The sequence below is a fragment of the Hakea prostrata genome, chromosome 1 (assembly GCF_041222555.1).
Source record: "Hakea prostrata isolate BN-2017 chromosome 1, UWA_Hpros_2, whole genome shotgun sequence".
Classification (NCBI taxonomy): Eukaryota; Viridiplantae; Streptophyta; class Magnoliopsida; order Proteales; family Proteaceae; genus Hakea; species Hakea prostrata.
The window spans coordinates 36,995,425-37,009,836 of NC_142600.1; the positions used below are offsets into that span (position 1 = coordinate 36,995,425).

The 14,412-nt window shown below is 42.2% G+C and overlaps 1 non-coding gene across 1 annotated transcript; it reads left to right on the forward strand.

Annotated features, from left to right (window-relative positions):
- The first annotated feature begins 2,966 nt into the window (after positions 1-2,966).
- LOC149028895 (small nucleolar RNA R71) lies at positions 2,967-3,073 on the forward strand. Its single transcript, XR_016171399.1, has one exon. It is a non-coding gene; the product is annotated as a small nucleolar RNA R71 (small nucleolar RNA).
- The last annotated feature ends 11,339 nt before the right edge of the window (positions 3,074-14,412 follow it).

Below are 14,412 nucleotides of genomic sequence, written 5' to 3' on the forward strand. Positions count from 1 at the left end.
CTTCCCTGAACAAGCTAGGCCTCATCATCATCACTATGAAGAAATTTCTTGGTGGAGATGGATGTGAAGCGGTTCTCAGCTATGGGAGAGGCAAAATAAGAGGGACCTATTGAAGCACTAGAACTAGGGTCGGTTCTGCTCTTCTTCTTAGGGGCCATTTCGAATGGAATGCACAAGGTTGGCCCTTAACAACCTAAATTGACTTCAAACAAAAACACTAAAACAGACCTTATCTAACAAAAACACTAAAACAACTAATCAAACAAATTGTAGAAAATAATAAAAAAAGAAAAGAAAAACAACTAATCAAACAAACACTAAAACAGACCTTATCTAACAAAAACAAAGACACCATAAAACTAGAAAACAAGAACAAACAATTAACAAACAATGAACTATAACTAAGCAAACAAAAACAAACACTAACAAACAAATTCTATGTTGTTTTAGGTGTAAATGGCAAGAACAAAAACAGAGGATATGAGCATAGGGTAACGATGACCCAGAAATGCTGTATTGGTGTGTGCAAGTGATTGTAGCTCCAAAATAACACCTAAAACAAATAAGAAAAGTTGCATATACCCTAACGAAAACATACACTAAGACATCATAAGAACAAACACATAACCCACAAACCACAAATTGAACATTCAACAAAAACACAGCAAATCAGAAAGTTCAAAAATACAGAAGGAAAGAAAAGAAATGGGGAGAACACTTAGCTGATGTGGTGTAGGGAAGATGGAAGGTCGAAATACCACAAAAACATGCCCGAAACCCAGTACAGCACCAGTAGTCCTCTGAGAAGTGATTCGAGGATGGAATGGGGGAAAAAGTTAGGGTTTTTGTGAAAGATGGGCTATCGGTGAAGAAGAAGATTGCTTTGGTGGGTGAATGTAGGTAATTGGAGGTGTGAAAGTCTTTGAAAAACAGAAAATGGAAGAGAAGAGAAGGATGAGTTGCAGTGGAGGAGACGATGGAGCCGTGAGAGTCGACGAAGTGAGCTGAGTGTTTCGTTGGATTTCGGTTTGAAATGAGAGGTTTTTATGGGTTTGGGTTGGTATTGGTTTAGAAGGGTTTAAGAAAATGAAATTGGTTCGAATCAGTATGGGTTCAGCATGGTCTAATAGACGTTTGAAGTGTATTTTTGATGGGTTGGCTGGGTTTGAGATGAAACCGGGTCGGGTGAGTGGTTTAATCGTTGTTGTAGCTTTGCTGCAACTTTGCTATAGCAACGAACACAGAATGTAATTTTCAACAGAGAATGTAATGTGTCAACAGAACATGTAAGACCCGTAGCTGAGGATCAAAACTTTGTAGTAGCATTGTGGCCACATCGCTACAACAAAGATAGTGAAATTTGCTGGATATTGAAACATGCTCTGCTCGTTCAGTTTGATTTAATGATAAGTTTGGCAAAACACCCAAGCACTCTCTGTTTGTTCCCCACACTCCCTGCACATCAAAGACACCTGTTAGCAAATTATCTGTCAGTGTTTTTTTTTTTTTTTTTTTCATCACACATTATGAACTACCCATGACTTTATTAAACACCTAATGAACTACTAGCACACAGTTAAACGAAAAATAATGAAATTTAAGTGACCTCCCTTCTTTTTAAGCCTCTTAAAAGATGATTGAAGATTTGTCCCGCTCCAATGGTGCTTCCAATAATGCTTGATCCACTGCATGCTCTAGTTCCCAAGGCCATTTAATGATTTCTTCTTGTGCACCTTCCATAATTGGACTCAAACTCCTCTGATGCTTCATGTACCTGTTGCAACATTTCTCCAACCAAATTTTAAGCTTTAATACTGAAGGACTGATCCCGTTGATCTCTACTATACTCCATCCCATTGCTCTTCTACACTTCGTCAGCACTTCAAGTAGCATATCTTCTTGCTCCTTTGTTAGCAGTGCTAAAACAAAAACATGGAGTGTTTTGGCTGCATCCAAATGGGCATATTGAGAGTGTTTTGAAAGAGGTGTGAACTCTAACATAGGTGGCTCTTCAATTGATGGTTTAGGGGCTTTAGTTTCAAACTCAGATAATACAAGAGACTCAAATCTACTCCCACTCAATGCCTTAGCTGGTCTTGCCTCTAACAAATCCATATATCTACTTGCTTCATCATCCACTTGTTCAATTTCTATTGCTAATGAAAGCTCTAGTGGGTTTTTAATACACTCTGTCTTCAACTCTTCGAAAACCAGCTCATCAAGGACATCCACAACAAAGCACTCTTCTATTGCATCTGGAGATCTAGGATTTTCTGTATCACATGGCAATGATCCTTGAGATCGATTACTTAAAGCACTAGCCAGCTGTCCAACTTGATTCTCCAAATTTCTCAATGAAGATGCTTGACTCTGAATCATTGCATCATTCTTTGCCATATACTCCTTCAATAAAAGCTCTATTGATGAAGAGGGTTCCATAGGTTGAATGTTCACTTGCTGTTGAGCACTTGGAAGCGGATGAGGTCGAGGCAGGATGGAAGATGGGCTTGCATTCTGTCCTTGAGCATTCCAAGAGTAGTTAGGGTGCTGCCTCCAACCAAGATTATAGGTGTTGGCATATGGGTTATTGGCACTGCTGAAATTACCATCATAGTAAGCAAATTCTGGGTTAGATGGACAGCTATCAAAGACATGCTCCCCACCACAATATGTACACGAGACTGCTGTATGTTGTTGAGTTTGTACAGTTGTAGGCAAGTTTACGGATTTTAACACACTAGTTAGGGATGACACTTGTGAAGTTAAAGTTGTCACTGCATCTAACTCATAAATCCCTGCCACTCTCTTATTTGTAGCACCTCTCTCAGCTGGCCATTCTCTCCAAGATCTCATAAGCTTCATTGTAAGACTTTGCCAATATAGCCCCATTTGCTGATGCATCCACTATGGATCGAGTTTGTCCACTTAAACCATAGTAGAAAGTCTCTATTTGAATCCAATGAGGAATACCATGGTGAGGACATTTACGCAAGAGCTCCTTAAATCTTTCCCATGCCTCATACAAAGATTCACCATCCAACTGTTGAAAACCAGTGATATCATTTCTGAACTTGGCATTCTTTGATGCAGGGAAGTACTTCATCAAGAACTTCTCTACTAAATCATTCCATGTGGCTACTGATTGTGGAGGTAAGGAGTTCAACCATGCTCTTGCTCTATCCCGCAATGAGTAAGGGAATAGCTTCAATCTCAAAGCTTCTTCAGTTGCTCCCGGTATCTTGAAAGAATCACTTACTTCCATGAAGAATCTAAGATGGAGATGAGGATCTTCTGTTGGCAACCCACTGAATTGACCTACTGTTTGAAGCATTTGAAACATCACCGGCTTAAGTTCAAAATGTAGTGCTTGAATATCTGGCCGTACTATGCTTGAATTCAGCTCATGTAACATGGGGACAGCATATGCTCTTATGGCACTGTCTCTATCATCACCCTCAGCTGCCATATTATTCTCATTATTATTCAACCCATATTTCATTGCTTCAGCCATTGTTTGACCTACTGCTAAACCTCGCTACTTCCTTCTGCTAGCTCAAAATGTCCTTTCGATTTCAAGGTCAAAGGGTATCAACTCTTGATCAAGCAGCAGACTCATCAAGGGTAAAAGCACCTGAGAATAAAAGGAAACTAATATCAAAGTAAAGAAATTTCAGTAGATAACTAAAACTTACTTCTACACTAATTATTAAAGACAAAATTCCCCGGCAACGGCGCCAAAAACTTGTTGCTTGTATCTCAAGATATTACGCAAGTATACGTATCGCAATCAAGTAATAAATGATAAGTACAAAATCGATCCCACGGAGAATTATATCCTTAACTTTCAATGTAAAAGTAAAATCGATTTAAATGAAATTAACAAGGTTGATTGGTATTTGTCTAACTAATTAACCAAATGACAGGTAAAGAAAACTAAGGAACTAAAATGTAGATTTGAGCAATGGAAGAAACTTAATGAGTGACAAGTGTGTTAGGAATCAAGTTTCCCTTCCCCTGAATTTTAAAACACAAATACTAAAGCAATACTACAACCCCAAGATAAATCAAGAACTTGGAATGAATGGCAATATGGTATTTTCCAATACACATAAGCTAGCATCCTAAATCAACATCAGCATATTCCTATGAAGAATTGAATTAAGAATGCAATTTAAACCCAATCCAATCAATGGTAATGTGAGGTAATTGGGTATTCCTACCCAACCTACTAATTAACACAACCTAATTAAAGATGATGCTAACTCACACAATTCAACAAACACCTAGACTTCATTAATTTTCCAATTAATGAAATCATAACATTCATTCAAGAAAGATCATTCAAGAACTGAAATTAGTCAATATAACATGCTGAATTCATTAACAATAAAGTGGATTGCAATAAAACTAAAGAACACATGATTAATTACATATCAAAATTCAGGTTTAGGTACTACTATCATCCCAACACAGCTAAGATTTAGCCCATAACAGAATTCAAATGCATAAAACCAAGTATAGTTGACATGAGACTAGAAAATAAGAAGATAGAGTTATAAAAACAAGAATAAACTAAGGCTTCAACGCTTCCACATGAGCTCCAGCTTTCTTCTTCAGCAAATCAGCAACTCCAGCAGCTCCTTGCTTCCAAAAGAGCTCCAGCATTCGTTCTTCTACCTCCTTCCTCTCAGCCCAGTCTCTATTCTCCCTTGGTCGAATCTCTCTCCTTTTGTCCTCCTTGCCTCTCTTCTCTTTCTTCCATAAATGTCTTCAATCATTAGGTTAGATTCTGGCCATAGGATTAGAACTTTCCTCCTGAGATCAAGGGCTGAAAACCATCATGTATTTACAAGAATTTAGTCCACTTAAGTTAGCCCTTTTTGGTCAATTCCATTTGAATTGGATCTGAGAATATTCTGCTCCGTTGTTGTAGCAATGCAGCAACAACTCTACAACGACATGTTCTTCTATTATGAATCTTCACCTACATGTTCAAGAGAAAGAGAAACAGTCAAATTCATCCATAAAAAGAAGGGAAATTCATGCAATGGTGACAAAAATGAACTAAACAAAATGCAACATGTTAAGACTAAATAAGACAACACCTAATGAATACTATCACTAAAACAAAGACAAAATACTCCTAAATCAAGCCATCTCAAGTATAAAAGTTATAAATCTTAACTCTATTTCATAGAGTTATCAAAAGGAGAGGTGTCCTTTTGACACTTCTGTCCTTGGACTACTACGGGAATATTATGGGATGTTTCCGGAGATGCCCTCTGGACACCTTCCTAAACTATTGGATGACATATCTAGGACTGTCTAGTAGTGTTTGGCTAGGATGTCCCATTATGTCAGACCCTAATCGGAGGGGTATTGAGACCGAACGACCCGTGGTAGCAATGGGGATTCATGGGCGCTCAAGACCGGTAACCAACCCATGAGAGGACAGGAATCACATTGTGGGGGCCATTTATTGGTAGGGTTGCATATGGTTAGACTTGGGCTCACGGGCGCTTAAGACTGGTAACCAACCCGTGAGAGGACGTGAGAGCTTCCCGTTTACCATATGTGGATGATCAATAGGGTTGATGAGTCCGTAGTCAGGGACTATGAGGACTCTAGTGTGAAGGATACCGGAAAGGATCGTCGGGGACGAGGAATGGACGTATCCGGATCTCGACTTGATGTAACTAAGTAGAAGACTTGCATTTGGCTAGGTTTTACCCTGACATGCGCCGGTACTTAGACCAATGGTGATGTGAGAGAGTGGTGACTTAACCCCCAGCCATGGAATGTCCCGAGGGATGCCGGACCCATTACCAACTGATGATGAGTGATTGAGACCTTCCTAAAGAAGTACGGTGCTATGACTTAAAGCATGTCTGCCGATAGAGACCAGCATACATAGAGTTAGATTCATACATTCATTGTTTGTTTCATACCATATTGCATTTATGTTTGTTCTGAAATCCTGCCATTTATGATATTATGGATTTAACTGCCTTACTGAGTTTCTTTGAAACTCATTCCTTTATTGTACAATGTTTGTTAGACTATCCTGCAGTGCTTGAGTATTATGACGGTCCCTATGAAGAAGCGCAAGGCGAAGAGGCATATCTCCAGGAAGGTGATTGCGGTTACCACAATTACACTGAAGATCCCGCGAGTGGTTATGCTCCGTACGATGCTTAGTCCGACCATTGAGTGGAAGCGTCCTTGTGCCATTTATGAGATTTACACTTATAAGGATGTTGTCTATAAAGTGGAGAACAATTTAGTTACCCATTGTACTTGCTACTGGGATTAGATTTTGTCTAGTGTATTATCTTTTAGAGCTACTTTTCCGCTGGTTGTAGAGTGGGATTTTTGCCTCACTTTACTTATCTGTTTGACACTCTGATTATATCTAGTATTCTGATTTATTTATGATTCATTCTTTCCTTATTGGATCTATGGTTTATCTTCCGCACTTTTATTATGATTGTTCATGATTATGTTATTGTTTATGTGGGAGGTTGATTACTCGATACCTGATCTTCGGGCTGTGGATCACACTCTCGGGTATGCCAGATAGGGTACCGGCTGGGAGGATGTGACAGCCAGTGCACTGGCAGCAATTACTGAGAAAAAAGTGGAGAAATTCGTGCTTGAATCAATCATATATCGCTTTGGGATTCCAAAGATTATCGTCACTGACCATGGTACTCAATTCGACTGTCCTTAATTTGAGCAATTTTGCGGAACATATATGATCGAGCATCGTATGTCCTCAGTGGCATACCCCCAGAGCAATGGACAGGTAGAGGTTACTAACCGAACGCTCTTTGGAAGGAATAAAGAGAAGACTCGAAGGCGACAAAGCTTATTGGGTCGAAGAACTTCATAATGTACTGTGGGCTTATAGAACTACGGTCCGAACACCCACAGGAGAAACTCCATTCAGGTTGGCATATGGATCCGAAGCATTGGCACCAGTGGAGATAATGGCGGGGACATTACGGGATTGTGAGTTCGAGGAAAAAGAAAATGAACAAGGACTGCTTGATAGTCTTGATCTGTTGGACGAAGTTCGGGAAAAAGCAATAGCACGAACTCAACATTATCAAAGAAGGATAGCGTCTCATTATAATACTCGAGTGAAGAATCGTCGGTACTTAGCTGAAGATTTGGTGTTGAGAAACACCCTAGCTTTCGACCCACGTCACCAAAGAAAATTGGACCCTTCTTGGGAAGGACCTTATATGGTTGTGAAACCGGTCGGTTCAGGAGCTTACAGGCTGAAGAACATCAACACCCAAAAAGAGTTGGATCGTTCGTGGAATGCTAGGCATCTCAAAAAGTTTTATCCTTGATGATGATTTCAATTTTGTTCGCGATGTAATCATTTTCAACTCAATCAATGCAATTTTGATTGGGGGGCATCATACACCACATTCAAGAACAAGATCCAACTATAAGGCATCGAATGAAAATTCGTGTGGGTCCTTCAATTTTTCGGACTTTCTTAAGTCAAGGCATCGGATGAAAATCCGAGTGAGTTCCTTTTGCAAGGCGTCAGTTTGAAACCCGAGTAAGTTCCTTCAAGACTTATTGAATTTTTGAATTATCCTTAAGTAAAGGCATCAGTTTAAAACCCGAGTGAGTTCCTTCTCAGACTTATTGTATTTCTCCGGAAATCCTTAAGTAAAGGCATCGGTTTAAAACCCGAGTGAGTTCCTTCTCAGACTTATTGTATTTCTCCGGAAATCCTTAAGTAAAGGCATCGGTTTAAAACCTGAGTGAGTTCCTTCTCAGACTTATTGTATTTCTCCGGAAATCCTTAAGTAAAGGCATCGGTTTAAAGCCCGAGTGAGTTCCTTCTCAGACTTATTGTATTTCTCCGGAAATCCTTAAGTAAAGGCATTGTTTCAAACAACTAAGACCTAATTCAACAGCAATTCAAGTGACTAGCAAAGCTCAAGATGAAGTTAATTTCTTATTTCTTCAAAAGATCGAAAGAGGCCAATATCAAAACAATTACAAAAGCTGGATACAATCTTCGGTCAAAAAAGAAAGTCATCATAGGTGATTGTTAAGAAGTTATACAAGATCGACGCGACTTTGCTTGAACAAACATATGAGTCAACCATTAGTGTGGATTCAAGGAAAAGAAGAGAAGAAATGAGGATTACAAAAAAAATTTGGTATGCATAAAATCCTCCGCAATTTCATACTCTTTGTCCAGCTTGTCCAGGAGAAGTATGGTCCTCGACCAAACTTGCATTCAAGACGAGCTCGTCATAATTCACTTCTTCCAGGGGAGAATAAACAGGAGAATCTTCCAGATAATGCATAATATCTGGATCGGAAGGTGGAGGATCAATCTTATCTTTGGTCCAGTCAGGAGGAGGAATACCCAGGTCGGTAAATACTTCAGGATGGCAAACAGCATTGTAGGGATTTGTATCAAAATGAGGATCCTTCCTTAATATTGATTCCCATACTTCGTTCTCACCATCCCGGAACGCCTGCAAGTTATAAGCATTCAGCATATCAACAAAGGGCTTACTGTGTAAATACTTGAAGACGCAGGATCTGCGAACATCAATTGGAAGGGATTCGGGCAAAGGAACGACAGCTTGCCTTGGAGGTAATGTCTCAGATCCTTTGGCTCCTGACTTTCCAACTGTTCGCTCCAGTCGCCGGATCTTCTCCCTGGCATCATCCAAGTCCGACTGAAGACGACCGATCATCGAATTCTTTTCTCTTGCCACCTCCCAAGCTAGTTTCCGAAGGCGAGCAATCTCAGCATCTTTAGCTTCAGAGATTTCCCGAAGCCTGGAAACTTCATTGCTCAACCTACTAAGCCTAGAAACTACTTCCACTTGGTTGTGGAAGTTACCAGTAAGACTCCTGCAAACAACTTCCGAGTTAAAAAGGAGCAGAAGAGTAATTTTTCAGAATCGAAAAATAATGAAGAAAGACTTACATCACCGGTGACTTCGTAAAGACTTCATCCGGAAGTTTGGAAAGAACTGCGCTCTCAGAAGTCATTCGAGCAGCAGTACACCATTCCAACGCTCTGTCAAACTCGTTTGACACTAATTCAGGCGAAGGATGAGCAACATCAAGAGAAGGATGAGCTGCATCACTTGTCACCCGACGGCGCTTCCTGGTGTCAAAATCCTCCAACTCGGAAGGAGAGGAGGAGGATGCCAAACAAGCACTAGAATTGGAAATAGGAGCAGCGCCTGCTGGGACCACACCTTCATTAGACGCCAACTTAGTTGCCTCAGATGCTCGAAGAGTCTCCTTCGGGGGTGCACCAACAGTCTCACCGGCAGGGGTGTCGGCAGCGCCATCAACAACGGAGTGATCAAGATCTTCTTGGGAAAAGAGGCGCAGGGACGGCATCAATAGAAACTGTGTGAATCTGACTTGAAGATTCACCAACAGCAGTCGCCTTACGCTTGGAGGATTCACTAGCTGAAACCACCTCACTGGCCCCAACCACCGCCGATGGAACGATTTTCTTGCTAGATTTCGCTCTGATAAAGTTCGGGTTGATCTTGGGAGCCACTATGCAAAAAGAAAAGCCGTATCAATACAGAATACCAACGACGACAATAAAGAGGGAAAACCCTAGTTCTCTAACACTTCTGAAAAACCTAATTAAATAAACCCCAAGTATTACTGCTATGTCGTTTACTCAAGGGGGGAAGTGGGGAAAGAGATGAGTAATCAAAAAACTCACTTGTTCAGAAGTTGATAGAGCTGTTGTTGAAGTACGAGGAATACGGGAGCAGGCAGAAGGATGGAATGTCGCTTGAGCACTTTAGAAAATCTAACTTGCAGATGGTAGGATAGATGGAGAGTACCCACGAAGGCTTTAAATAGCCTCAGGTATTAAGATGACGGTTGAAGGCTATGGACAACCGACGACCTAGATTTAATGACGCTTCAAAATCTACAGAAAGCAAGATCAACGGTCGGAGGGATGCCACATGGAAACATGTGGAAATGAGCACCTGATGCAGAGATACCTCCAATCGTCGCACCGCCATTAAAATAATGGATGTATTTCCGATTCATTGGAAACAGTGAATGGTATACAAAAGCAAGAAAACGTTTGAACTTCGCAGAAGAGAAATGTGCGGACTTTGCAATAAATGAAGTAGTGGGGAAGATTAATGCATCTTTCCGAAACGCATCTTCACAATATTTCTACGAGATTATTATTCGGCGAGGAATGCAAAGTTAAGTGATAAGTTTTATCATTTATACTTTGATATTGAAGGCAAGATTTCGGCAGGAGACAGGGAAATGTAAAGGCCAACATGAAAAAGAAATGTCTATTCATTAATAAGAGGGTAAATCTTTACAATAAAAGATAACTCCCTAAGCCTCTTCTTCATTGTTGCCCGAGGGACCCTGTTCGGGAGGACTTTTCTCAGGATCTTGAGAAGAGCCTTCCTCAAGAATGGCATCGGCTGAGTCCTCTACAGCAGCAACTTGAGACTCGGCTTGTGATTTCTCCTCTGGAAGCGCCGGCTCGTCAGCCAGGTATGCCTCATATTGAGGGTCAGCTGGAAAAGGATCATCTTCTTCCCGAGCCCAGTCTGGGAGATCCATGCCAACTTTCCCGAAGACCTCTTTATGGCACACCTCACGAAAGGGAGCAGTATTGAAGGAAGGGATTGATGTGAGAATTCGATCCCAAACGTCGTTCTGCCCCAAGCGATAAGCTTGAATGTTGTAGGCACCTAGCAGCTCGGAGAAAGGTATGTTGTTCAGGTATTTCCGAACACACTCCTTTCGAAGCTCTGGCTTTATATGCTCGGGCTTGCTAGGGATTGCCAACTTCAGATATTCTTCGTTGTCCCTACATCGGAATTCAAGCCTGTCACCAAACAACGTGGCAGCTGCTTTTTGCTTCCTGGCCTCGCGCTCGGCAGCAACGGCACGAATCTTCGAAGCATCGAGGGCTTCCTTGAGGGAGATCACTTCTTCCTCATGCTTTTTCTACAGCTCCTCAGCAGTTGCAGTCAGCCGGTCTATTTCAGAATTGGCCTTGGCCAAATTCTCTTCACAGGTTTGCAGCAAGGAGCTGGTGCGACCAACCCGGCTCAATGCTTCCATGTGTTGATAATAGCTCAACATAGCATTCCTGGGAAGGCGGAAAATATTAGAAGAAGTCATAAGAAATTATGAAAAAATAAGTAAGCAAGAAGACTAGTACCTTGTGGATTGACTAACAAGGGAAATGTCATCCAGGGCTTCAAATTCCTGGCGGTCAGAAGGAGCAAGATTGAGAGAGCTCCACTCTGCAGCTTTCTCAGGATCCTGAGTCACCCTGTCCGTCAGCTTCAGGGTCCACAGGGGGGGTGAAGACCTCCTCACAATCCGTTGAAGCTTTGGATTTTTTATGGGAGGAAGCATCAATTGTGTCATGCCTTCTTTTGGTTCGGGCGGAGGAAGAGACATTAGACCTCTCCACCATCGGTTTCTTCCCTTTACCCGAAGCATCAGCCACAAGCCTGATATTCCTGATACCCCTATAAGAGGGGTCGGGAGAGGGAACAGAAGCCTCTTGATCTATGGTCAAGGCTCTGGGTGATCGTTGCTCGGCTGTCACAACGGCCCTAGCGGCCTTCACTCGCAGGTTCTCAGGGTTCATTCTTGGAGGCACTGCAAAGAAGAATGACAAGAGTCAGAATTTAAGACATATCACTTCAGTAAAATTAAAGGATGGTGGTTAGAAGCTCACAATGAGCCAAGCCCCAGTACTAAAGAATGGAGTTATACTCCACTTCAAGTCCATGTATCTCTTGATACCATGGAATGGATTTGATCTTCCTGACGGCCGCCTCGTCTTCTCTGAATAAGGGAAGACCTCGGTTATTCTCAAAAGAAGAAGTACACCTCCTCCAGGCGGTGGGGAAGTTAAGATCTGATGGAGGCGCTCGACAGAAAAAGTATCGTTCGCGCCATCTTTTGTGGTTAGAAGGGCAAGTTCCTTTAACAAGGATGCTACCCCTCCAATCAAGTTCAGCCTTATTGCATTTGGACAGAAAAACCCATCCGGGAGGATGGGAGATAGAAAGAACATGAAAATGTACAAAGAGAGAAAGAGATGGCGTAATGCCAAGTTCAAAACACAAACCCAAGAAGCCGACGATGAGACGCCAGCTATTGGGAAGGAGCATTTCGGGACAAATGTCCCAATGATTCAGAACTGCGGAGAACAAAGGATTAAAAAAGGGAAAGCGAACCCCGCTTTCCAGTGCATCTATATACAGGGAAAATTCACCCGAGAGGTTTGAATCAACCCTCTCATCAGGGTGGGGAGCCCTAACCTGATAAGAGGAAGGAAAATCAAAATCTTGGATGGCTGAAAGAAGGGTTTCCTCATTATAAATGGAGGGAACAGAGCCAGGTCCACCATCGGACCTGGAAGTTTGAGGCTGCCTAGAAGACTCGACAATCTTGGAAGATCCAGACTCGAGGAGGGCAGGAGGAGTTTCGGTTTTTCTCTCTAAACCTTTTTGAGAAACTTCAGCAAACTCGCGCCAGAGGACAGTTAGGGATTTTTTATCACTATCCGACTGTTCGGGAGTAGGAGAAGCAAAAGCCTCACTGCTATTACCAACACTGGGTACCAGAGAAGCCCCGTCGTCCGCCATTACTTGTTTCAGTAAACTACAAAAAGAAAAAGACCAGTAAACTTACTGATTCAGTGAGGCGGAAGCTTGAGAGCAAGAAGGCGCGAAGTAGACAACAAAGGTTCAAATTCCAGACAGGAAGAATGAAACCTACGAAGACAACGAACCGCTTTTAAAACCCCCGCACGAGTGTTTGGGAATCTGAACGATCGAGATTGATTCAAAATCAACGATCGAGATTGAAAGACGTGTTGAAAGTTTGAACTCACGAGTCCGAAATAAGCGTTCGGAAACCGTCGCTTGGATGACGTGAGCCACGACAGATCGACTGCAAGGAGACACGTGGCCTTACACTCACAACACTCGAGGAAAAGTGACCACCGCATTAAATGTGATATGACATTTAATGAAGCACGCAGAGATTATCGCCTGACGAAGAACCCAGTTAAAAACCAAGCCCTCGGGATCGACCGAACACTTGGTCTGGGGGGCTCGTGATACGGAAGAAATTATGATCAGACCGGGTTCATACCTGGTCCGACCCTCGACCCCGGTCGAGACGGAGGGAACCGACTCGCTCCCGAGCGAACCGGATCCAGAAGAAAGCTTATTCGGCTACAAGCGTGCCCTAATCCTACTTATGGATTAGGGTAATTACCCTAATGATGGCAGACTCGAATTGACGGCTGCGGATAATCATTATCGAAGGGATAATCATCACATAACCTAAAGGTTATCTCAGGAGTCCTCTACTAGTCCAAACTAGTAGAAGTCTATTTCTCAACGGATCTAACTATTAAGATCCAACGACTACCCGAAGAAGGCTCAAGTGCATCCAACGAAGGAGATTCGAAGGTACACTCAATATAAACCTCACTACCATACGAGGTGAAAAAAGGAGAAAACACACAATCTGAGACTCAGGTTCAGATACATACTGATAGACTTAAACTATCAGCGCTCTGCTATCTAGATCACCTTTCCCAGTTCTTCGTTCCTTAGCTCTGTGCTTCTAGCAGAGCCGTTTGTGATTAAGTTCATCAACTGACTTAGCCTTCGGAGGTGGAACCCCGACCCCAGAGGTCGGGCCACATCTGACGCTTTCGTTTTGCAGGTCATCACGAGGAGATCTAAGGGCCGAGCAGATTTTTGAAGCATCAGGTTTGCATGAGAATTTGATTGAATGTTTATTAGCATCTCTTTTGGTTTAAATGCTTATCCCGTAGGTTGACTATGCTAGTATGATTTGTTGTTGCATGAGTTGTGTTTTATGCTAGATTAATTGAACTCATTCTTGTATGTAATATCTCTAGAATAAATGGCTGCTACAAGAGCATAGTTGCTTACCTCACTAAAGGAGATAAACTGAATGAGAGTAACTATGACCTCTGGCACCGAAAGGTGCAATATCTTCTGAAAGAGTAGCATATGCTAGAAACCATAAACTAGACCATGAACCCACCTAAGGAAGGTACCATTGCACAGTATCACAGGAACCTTGAGCTTTACAATGTCTAGAAGAGGAAGGACCGGGTAGCTAGGATTAGTATCCTAAGCTCCATGAGGGATGACTTGATGCTTCGATTTGAGAAGCATAGGACTACAAAGTTTTGTGGGAGGCTGTGAAGTTCCAGCACGGAGGGACTTCCACCACAAGAGGCCACCAACTCGGACTCACCTTTGACGGTTATAAGATGCGCCAGGGTCACACCATGAGGCAGCATATAACCATCATGTCTAACATGATTAGTGAGTTAAGCGCATG